General features: G+C 47.4%; 1 non-coding gene across 1 annotated transcript; it reads right to left on the reverse strand.

The window, feature by feature from the left end:
* Positions 1-7,899: 7,899 nt before the first annotated feature.
* TRNAT-CGU (transfer RNA threonine (anticodon CGU)) lies at positions 7,900-7,972 on the reverse strand. The gene has a single exon. It is a non-coding gene; the product is annotated as a tRNA-Thr (tRNA).
* Between the last annotated feature and the right edge of the window lie 2,512 nt (positions 7,973-10,484).

The following is a 10,484-nucleotide window of genomic DNA, read 5'->3' on the forward strand; positions in this document are numbered from 1 at the left end:
TCAGTGTTAATTATGTCGAACCGACTAGCCTCCTGCGGAATTTTCCGGAATAAGTAACACCGCAAGAACACCTGAAGCAACAAGCACGAGGGTTATACGTGTCCATATACTCATCGGTACCTTCGGCGCTTGCGGCACCTGCGTACTGTCTGCTACAATTAGCATTTCGTGGCTTCAACCACGAAATGCCTTCGATCCTGCCTTCGCCAGGACATCCGAGCATTCCTTGGGAGCAGTGGATCCAGGCGTTGTAGAACTACATGGTTGCATTGGGCGCCTCCGAGCTACCTGCCACACGTCACAAGGCAATATTTCTTGATAGCTTGGGCCTCGAAGGACAACCTGTATTTGAGATTCTGATGGCAGCGGACTGCCCGCTCATTGCGACAAGCAGCGCAGGCTAGGGATCTCTCAGCCCTGATGAGTATTATAGAGGCGCGACTATCGCCTCCAGAGCAGGCGAAGAAGAAGATGCGCCCACGTGCAGATAGCATGAGAATAGAACGACAGTCTCATTATCGCGGTGGCAGGACACTACAAGATGCCACTGCCGCGCGTCATCGTTTTCGTCTTCTAGTACAAGAACCAGGTGAAACAGCGGACGATTGCGTCACTGCGCTATGAAGTGGCGTAGGACAATGCGATTTCGGTGATGTGGCTGACGATATGATGCGCGACCACATCGCGGAAATAAATACCACTGACTACTTACGTGAACACCTACAGCTGGAAGAGTCGTCAACGCTTTCTCGTGCTCTTGCAATTGCTAGACAGCATGATCAGGCGTGTGGAGACGCTAAAGAGCTGTTGTGAACAGAAGCACAATTCATCGCGTAGAAGTTACGAGTACTTCCTGTCGAGGAGGGACGGAACCACTGCAGCGCGTGCACGTGTCATAAGACACAGACTACTAGAGACTTGAAAAAACAATGTTACCGCGGCGGCTCAACGGAACACCTTGGAAATAGTCCTCAATGTAAGGCTCAGAAACACAGGTGTTGCCGATGTAACGAAGTTGGTCATTTGGAGTCGGTGTGCAAATCGTTATGCATGTTTGAAAAGATAAAGTTCGACATATAGAGGAAAATGATTATGACACGTCTGCCTCGGACAATCATGTTATAAGTTTTACCACGTCTGGAGCCGTAAGAAAGGCATTTATGCTTTTTTGAAAATAGAAGGAACATTTTTATGTTTTTGATCGACACAGGGTCATCAGTTTTAATACTGGCAGAAGAATTATATAAGCAGTGCTTTCCTGCTGCCTCTTCTTTGATGGCTACCTCTGTGAAAATCCTTAACGACTCTAAACAGAAAATTCTTATAAAAGGATGCTTCATTTCTACGCTCTCATTGCACTGTCACTGTACTTATGTTATACTCTACGTTGTGCCTGGAAGAACAACCATTCTTGGCCTAGGTGGGACCGCGGTTCTAGATATGAAGATTAAGGAGTCGCCACTCAAGTGTCTTCTAGTGACGCAAGATACTCCTTTGATGCCTCCTGAATTACTTTTCGAGTTTGAACATTTGTTTGCAAAGCAGCTAGTAGCAGTCGAAGGGTTTACGCACAAGGTCAGAGTTCGTGCGTCTGTGAACCCAATGACCAGCAAACTTATACGGTTGCCACTCGCCCTTCGCAAGCACGTCTCAGCAGAATTACAGAGATTGGAAGCTCAAGAAACCATTGAGCGTGTCGACTCCTCGGAGTGGTTTTTACCTATTGCAGCCTGGAAGAAAGATGGCTCGATTCGCATGTGCGTAGACCTACGAGAGCAAAACAAAGCTATCGCAGCGCATAGCTTTCTGCTACCACAAACTGAGGAACTTTTCAACAGCTTGGCTGGTGCACCGCGATTCTCCAAGCTAGATTTTTTCTGCGTGCCATCAGTTACTAATTAGTCCGAGTAACCGCGATCTCACCACGTTTATAATGCATGTCGGGCTCTTTCGCTTCAAGAGGCTTTGCTTCGAACTGGCTTCGGCAGCACCAGCATTTCAGAAAATGTTACATCTGATCATGAAAAGAGGCAAATCGATTTTGCTTTTTACATTGACGACATCCTCGTGTACGGTCGCTCTCGAAAGGATCATCTGGACAACCTGCGGGTAGTTTTGAAACGGCTGTCTGATGCTGGTTGTATCTCAATCACAGATGTGTTTTTGACATTGCAGAGTTGACTTTTTTAGGACACATTGTCAGTGCCAAATGGCTATTTTCATTTACGCCATTCATTGGAGCGGTAGCCATATTTCAGTACTCGCCGCCATCTACGAGATTCGCCTGCTGCTAGGGCTAGCGGGCCTCGACTCCAAGTTCATTCCACGCTTTTCAGCTGTCATGGAACCAATGCCGGCCCTGTTTTGAGGAAATGCGCCTTTCAGTTGAACCCCAGTGGCAGAGAGTAGTTTGAAGCATCTGAAAGTTCTGCTAACATCTTGTGATGTTCATCTTATTTATCCTGATTTACCTGTATGTGTTACTACTGATGCCTTAGGATATATCCTAGGCACTGTGTTTCGACAAGATAACGGAAGATCACTTCAAACCGTCTCCATTCGCCTCCCGTACTCTGCAACCGCATGATCGGAAGTATTTTGTCGGCGAACGTGAGGCTCTGGACTGTGTCAGGGTCTGTGAGCACTGCCATATATGCCTGTGGAGATGACCTTTCATCTTACAAAGAGGCCACAGTGCTTTAGCGACGTTTGTTTCGACGAAAGCTGCAGTTCATCATCCGATAAGGATAACGCGCTCGTCCGCACGATTGCTGTTCTACAGTTACACAGTGTAATACAGGAAAGGTAGATGAAAAACGTCGTGACTGACGCCCTGTCCTGGTCATTCACAGACAGCTCAAACAGCGAAGCTTCTGAAGAATTTGTCTGCCTGCTGTCTCGTGTAGTCGCTATTCAGGAGCTTCTAGAGGCAAGTTGCAGTGATCCAGTTGTCACTCTAATTATGCAGCACACGACTACTTGTTGGCCTGATAAGTCATTGTTGAAATAGCTGATGTCTTACTTCTACGTGTGGGTGGAACTCTTTTGCTAGTGACATTCTGGGCTTTGGGGACAGGATTGTCGTTCCTATAACATGGACACGTCTTCTTATGGAGCTAGCCCAAGAAACCAAACTAGGGACCAGTCGCACTACAGCTCGTCTTCGAGAGTTCTATTGGTTGTCATTCATGGTTAGCCACATCGAAGAACTTGTGTGCATGTTTGCCCTCTGCGGCTCAAACGAAACCAGTCGCTCTTCCTGAAAAAGCCTGACAAAAGATTGCTATCGACATTGTGGGACCCTTCACGTGAGGCTCAGCTGACTGCCGCTTTGCCATTACAATTATTGACTACAAATGACAAATGGCCAAAGGTCCCCTTCGTACGATACGTGACCACGTCCACGGTGAAGTTCCTACTTGAACTTTTTGCACGATAAGGATACCCATGCTACCTTGTACCCTATCATGGTCTACAATTTTCCTCTACAAATTTTAAAGAATTCCTCGCGGAATGTGGTATAACTCACTACAACTCCTCTGTGTATCACCCGCAAGCGAACGGGTTGGTTGAAAAATTCATCATTGTCTTGAAGTCATATATATGAAGTCATATATCATACAACCGAAGATAAAAACATTGATGTTTGATTACCTGCAAATGTATCACTATATATATATATACGCCACACACGACTACTGGAGTTACACCCGCGGCTCTTTTTTATGGACGGAAGCCTCAAAGAAGAGTTGAAATAGTAGGACTACCCCACGAATGCTCGAACCCGCGAGCTTTTGCGAGAAAGTGCAACGAAAAAGTAACTGAGCTCGAAAAGTTACACCGATGAAAAACACTGTGCCAAGGAGCCTGGCTTTATCGTTGGTGTTTACGTGCGGATTATATTATCTGGAATCTACGAACAGTTGTCTCTACTGTTCTTTGGGCCTTAAAAATAATTGAAAAGCGTGGTCGGCTTCATACCTACTTGAATATGGGCTGTAATGATTGGGGTTGGGCATGAAATAGATGGTAGCTGGCCCATGGCGTTGTCCAACTCATCCACGCTGAGGATGTTGTTGAAGGGAGAGACTTGTTCTCATCGAGAACGATGAATATTGGATTTATTTACAGTATCTACATGATAACGTTACAGTTCATCAGTCTAGCATGACTGAAAGAGAATGCACACCGAACAGTCGACGACGGCTAGTTAAATACACTCTGTCCTCCCTAGATGAGGGAAAGGGTCGTTCAACCAGCGACCGATGGGAGCGCCCAATTTCATCATCGCCGACCCGCCTTTGAGGGGGAGTGTTTAAAAACGCACTTTCGCATAGGTTTCACTGACCACTCCGAGGTGAGAGGGTTCTCGCAGACAAGGATCCTGCCCCGAGCAGGTGCCTCTTGATCCCAGTGTTGACTCCGCAGACAGTGGCAGCCGTGTCTCTTCATTGACTGACGGCTTCTAGGACCCGTGAGACGGCGCCACAAAACTTCTTCTTGCAGGAGTTCCCACGCTCCAATCAAACCGTGAAGGCGACAGTGACTCCACAAACAATACGTGGTCCGCCGACTGCGTCCAGACATCGCGGCGCCGCTCGGTTGGGGACGCGGCGCATTGTGGCCCTCACAAAGCGAGTCGTCGCAGCAGACATAGTGGTGCCGATGGGCTGTTGACTCAGTGCATTGTTGCTTTCACAAAGTGAGTCATCGCAGCGGGCCGGGCAGGTTTCGGCGGTCGCTTCTCCTCTAGCTCGCCAGCCCCCCAGGCCGTTCGTAACAGGACGTGTGTGGAAGGCTGTTCAAGGTCGCCGCAGTTCGTCCTGAAGCTGTCAGAAAAATTGAAATGAATTCTGCCGTTTTAGTGCCAAAACCAGGATTTGATTATGAGGCATGCGGTAGTGAGGGATTTCGGATTAATTTTGACCACCAGGGGATCTTTGATGTGCCCCCAACGCACCGGACACGGGCGTTTTTGCATTTCGCCCCCATCGAAATGCGACCGCTGTGGCCGGGATTTTATCCCGCGACCTCGTGCTTAGCAGCGCAGCACCACAGCCGCTAAGCCACTGCAGCGGGTTGTCAGCAAAGGGAAATTCGGTACTTGTGCTGTCATGAATTCGTCACTGGAATCTGACAACTCACTATGTATTGAAACTGTGAGCCAGCCATCGCAACCTGGTATCCTCATCAGCGGATAACCACAAAAAAGCGCACTATGCTGAAATGAACGTTCCAGAACGCAAGCAACATCCTTTCGTGAGCGATCTATCGGGATGCGAAGCACGGAGGAGCAGGCGCAGGAGGATGACACCGAAAAAGCAGAAGGACTTCATAAGGTATTAACCAGACTTTTCTGAACTGTTTTTTTTTCAACGGAGGGAATGTTAAATACGGAGCCGCTGTCAGCCACTGCGCCAGCAGGTGTCACGTGCTGGGCGGGCACCGGATGATGAAAAATAAGCAGAATACAAAAAACAGGGTCAGGGACCATGGCGTCTTATTTATGCAATTTTATTGTCTTAGTTAACTAGGATAATACAACAGAACCCAGTGCCAAAGTTCCCTGTAGTAAATTTTTCCAGAAAACTTTGTGCATAGAGCATACGCTTCGTGCGGCTGCCTATAGCTGGTGCTATGGCTCCCTTCCGATAAAGTACGCTAACAAGTATGGGAAGCAATGAAAAGCAAGCGGCATGATTAGAGGAGACCGGACATCTTGGCAGAGTATTTCCAGAAGCTACAGAATCAGCATGTCGATCTATATCGTGTGTCCCAGCTAACGTTAAGCAAGTTTCAAAAATGATTTTAGAAAGCAGTGCACGATACAATTATAATATTTATGGCATTCGATCGACAGAAGTCTGAGGACAAAACAGCGCAGGTCTTAAAGTTGTATTTTTCATCGTGCCTTTAGAGCGTGGCTCTTAGGCGCCCTTTCCTATGCGTTGAGCGTCGGCGACGTTGTACCTCGTAACCGAGCGAACGTGCAGCGCAACGTTAGATGAAAGAAGAACGCGCGAGGAAGAAAGTGTAGGAGGAACGGAGGAGAGACTGCCTGCGCATCTGCTGCTGCCACCATGGCATGTGCAGCCGCCTGGGCGATCTCATTTGCGCTTCAGAGGAGGGGGGGCAGGGTGGCGTGAGGTGGGGAAGGCTACTCTCGTCCGCGGCGCCAGCTGCTGAGGTCAGCCCACTGTACCATCGTGCGTGACGGGAATCACTCCTCCTGCCAGGGGCTATGGCGAGCGGCTGCGAGTAAGGCTCGATGTGACGCTCCCTTGGATGCTGTCGCTGCTGGCACTGGTGGCACGATTGTGCAGAGACGAAAGGCCGGCCGCTGTCGTCGTTGGTGGAACCAAAGCGTGCGAAGAAAAGCGTAGTGCCGCGCAAGACGGGCTGTGCGGCGACGATGGTTACAATATGGCGTCAGAGTAGCGCGCTTCGTCTATACAGAAAGAAAGTGCTGCATGAGCTGCATGGCGGCTGATCTGAATTGTGCCCATATGTCACCTACGCGCTGCCTCTCACAATCTCCCGATTAGCGAGGCACTCGCGCCACACTTCGCTCCGTTTGCAGTGCGCCGCATGAGACAAATAGTCAGCGCCAGCTACGCTACTCACAGCGTTCTCTTCCCTATATACACCGTGCACCTATATAATCATAATACAAAATATTGGGACGTGAAATGAAAACACGTATAGAGCTGCGCTCAAATTTAGCATTAGGGAGTATCGTAACCATTGATGGATTATTTTTTAAGCTGTCTTTTTCGTTGAACAGCTTGGCTAACATTAGCTGGGACAGCCTATATAACCGGTGTTCCCTCCGTTAGAATGGCACTGGAAAGCTTCGGAACGCAATGTTACAGCGCTCTAGCTAATTGTGCAGCGAACTGCACGATACGAATTTGAAAGGGTAATGTATTGAACTGTACACGAAGGAAGCAGAGTTCATGCTATCATCAGCTGTCTATTCTCTTATGAAGGGCCTTTGCGTTGCGTGTGAATAAATCATTAAAATTAGCAAACAACTGTTAGTATCTTAGCGCAATGATGTCAGCTAGAAATCGGAGTCAGTCAGCAAGCAGATTTAGAGGAATCCGAATAAATTCTTTCCGAAAACTATAAACGCTGCATGGATCTTACTTTTTACCTGGAAATGAGTCACCTAAACAAAAAGAAAGCCTAACAAAACGTCCTGCTCGATATCTGGTTTTACATGGCGGCGAAGAGAAGAGAAAGCTGTTGATGTGGAAGTTTTCAATAGCCAGACGCGCAGACAGCTTTTTCGTATTTTGTTGATTTTACGTACATAAATTGTGTTAGTGCATACGTGCGCAATTTTAGTTTGGAACGACATTCGTTATACATTTCGAATAACCTCGGCGCAGGAACATGAGCTCGTCCGGTCCTGCTAGCCCGAAGCACCAGGCATTCGGCACAACTTACAGCAAGTTTCTGACATGCCTGGGCGTCGGCTCTCCGATCCTGCTCAGCCAACTTCTTTTTGAAGGCAGCAAGGTGCGTGCAAGCATACTCACACAATAAGTCGTAATAGAGGATAGCTTCATTTATTACTGACTTTTTATTGCCTTCAATATAGTTTCTGTGAAAATACCACTGAATATCAAGCGCAATTTTTGCAAGGGTAGCACCTTCTAGACGGAATATTCTATGAGAGAGCTCGAATGGAACCCTGCATCAGACCGTGTCAAAATAACTTGAGCAGTGTTGCGAGACGCTGTGACGTTTTGCAGACGTGTCACCGGCTCTCGCTGTCATAAGAAGCAAACAAGCATTGACACCAAGGACAACATAGGGGAAATCACTTGTACTTACTAAATGAATTAAAGAAATTCTAAATAAATAGAAATGAAAGTGGATGAAGAAACAACTTGCCGCAGGCGGGGAACGATCCCACAACTTTCGCATTACGTGTGCGATACTCTACCAATTGAGCTACCGCGGCGCCGTTTACCCATCCACTTTCCTGGGTATTTATGTTTCCTGCTAGAAACCTGGGTGTGTTAGCCAGCGCCACCACTCACAAACCTTGGCGGCGGATGTGGAACATCCTTTCTGCCGCGGGTGTCACGAGTACGTGGTCTTTTTGGGTGAAGGCAACTGGCCAATGAGCCCACGCATGCTACCTGTAGGCATAAATGATGCCGCATCCGAGACCCTCGTTAAGTAATAAGCAAGAAAGGGGGTTAACCGAGGGGCCCGATTTTTTTTAATCATGTACACGTGACGCCTGCGGCAGAAAGGATGTTCGACATCCGCCGCTAAGGTTTGTGAGTCGTGGCGCTGGCTAACACACCTATGATTCTAGTGGGAAACATAAATACCCAAGAAAGCGGATGGGGAAAAGGCACCGAGGTAGCTCAATTGGTAGAGCATTGCATGCGTAATGCGAAGACGTGGGATCGTTCCCCACCTGCGGCAAGTTGTTTTTTCATCCACTTTGATTTCCATTTATTTATAATTTCTTTAATTAATTTAGTACGTACAAGTGATTTCCCCTATGTTGTCTTTGGTGTCAATGTTTGTTGGCTTCTTGTTATATGATTAATAAAAAAGCGGACCCATCGGGTTAGCCCCCTTTCTTCTCGTCTCTCGCTGTGACATTTACGCACTCCTGAGCGGCGCCCCAAACAGCACCACGTAGTGGATGGGCCTTATGAGACAACTGAATCAGCTTCAACAGGTAGAGCATATATTTGTGCGCTAGTTAGTTGGTCAGCATTGTTGTGAACGCGATGCACTTGTAGATATGAGCGAACACTAAATGAAAGAAACAATCTTGTTTGTCTGATTTGGTGTCCGTCCATCTACCTGCAAGTGCGCCGCCTTTACACCTACGGCGAAATAACGTGCGCGCCAGGAGAGACGCACAAATTGAAACGGAGATTCAGACGCTGGTGCCAGAAACATAGAGACGCGTGAAATTCAGGATTCTCTTACTACTGCCCACTTACATAATACAGACTTACATCAGCTTATACTGATGATTCGTTCAAAATTTTGTTTGTGAGTGTTTTCTTGGGGAACAAGGTTAGTTATTAGCGGAGAAAACGAAGGACGCACTATTCCTTTCTTGATTGCGGCACCGATGACGTCAGGCTACACGACATGGATGTCTGCGGGTACTGTCGCGCATTTCGGCCGCTTTCTTGTGCCCTGGAAGTTTTGAACGGCCGCCAATTTATGTTTTTGCTTGCTTTTCAATTTAGTGCAATACTTTTTATTGCTTGAGAGTTAACTACCCCCGAGCAGACGTTGTCCTGAAATCACGGAGTAGCCGAAATCTTTGACGTCACGGAGACCTGACGCGAGAAATTCGAGGTGACGCTTTTATTCTGAGAAGAGTGAAATTTGATCTACATACTTCAAAATTACGTTGGCTCTCAGACATAACAGTGGCAGCTGTCGTCCTTTGGTTAACAGTGCTGGGCCTACTAAAACGCGCAGAAGCAGGCGTGAAAGTAAGCTGACGAGGGCCAGCAGTATTTTCAACAGCAAGAGACTTTCTGTCAAAGCTGGTAGACACACTGTACCATGACCTGTTGATTGTAGTTTGTTTTTGCGCAAATACACTCCGGCATTCGAAGAGTTCCAATGTGTCTGAACGTATTCTCCTACATAAGGCGCCATGCCTCAATATTTCAATGTGTGTTTGGAACGTATTAATTAATTAATTAATTAATTAATTAATTAATTAATTAATTAATTAATTAATTAATTAATTAATTAATTAATTATAATTACCCGCTTCGATAGCTCGGTGGCTGTGGCGTTGCACTGCTAAGGACGAGGTCGTAGGTTCCTTGCTGTCCGTAGCGGCCGCATTCCGATGGTGCTGGTCCAAATCATATTGTGGATTGTAGCACGTAAAAACCTTGGAATATTTTTTCCTCAATCCATAATCAGTCAAATCAAAGGCATCGCTTGGTGCTGACGCAGGAGTCTCGATGTGGGTTCTGCATCTCCACGGTGTCCATCCTATTGCTGACAGAGACTCTTCCCGCGCCCATCACAGCACTGCTGCCACTGTTCGTCTTCACCGACCTGGGACTTGCCGAGCCCGCATGCGTGCAGATGTCCGTGCTGTCGGTACGTCGACCGCGCACGTTTCTAGATGTCTTGTCGTTAGTGACGGGCAAGTCCTTTTAAGCCGTGGTCGACCGAAAACCATTTTTGTCGCAAACTGCGAATTCGTCAAGAACGTTTTCCCTGCATCGTTCGTACGTGCGCTATAGACAACCAATAATCAATCTGCAAGACGCATTCGCGTCCGATACATTAATCGGGAATCTGACTCCGAAACCCGCCGCGGTGGCACAGAGGCGTTATGCAGGGTGTCCCAACTATCCTGCACCAGGATTTTAAAATACGCAAATGCCACGCAGCTGGTAATATTGTTTGCCGTCGCTTGGAGATACGCAGGTAATTCTTTGGCATTCCGCCTAATTACGTAATTA

Source organism: Dermacentor variabilis, chromosome 1, assembly GCF_050947875.1.
Source record: "Dermacentor variabilis isolate Ectoservices chromosome 1, ASM5094787v1, whole genome shotgun sequence".
NCBI classification, from domain to species: Eukaryota; Metazoa; Arthropoda; class Arachnida; order Ixodida; family Ixodidae; genus Dermacentor; species Dermacentor variabilis.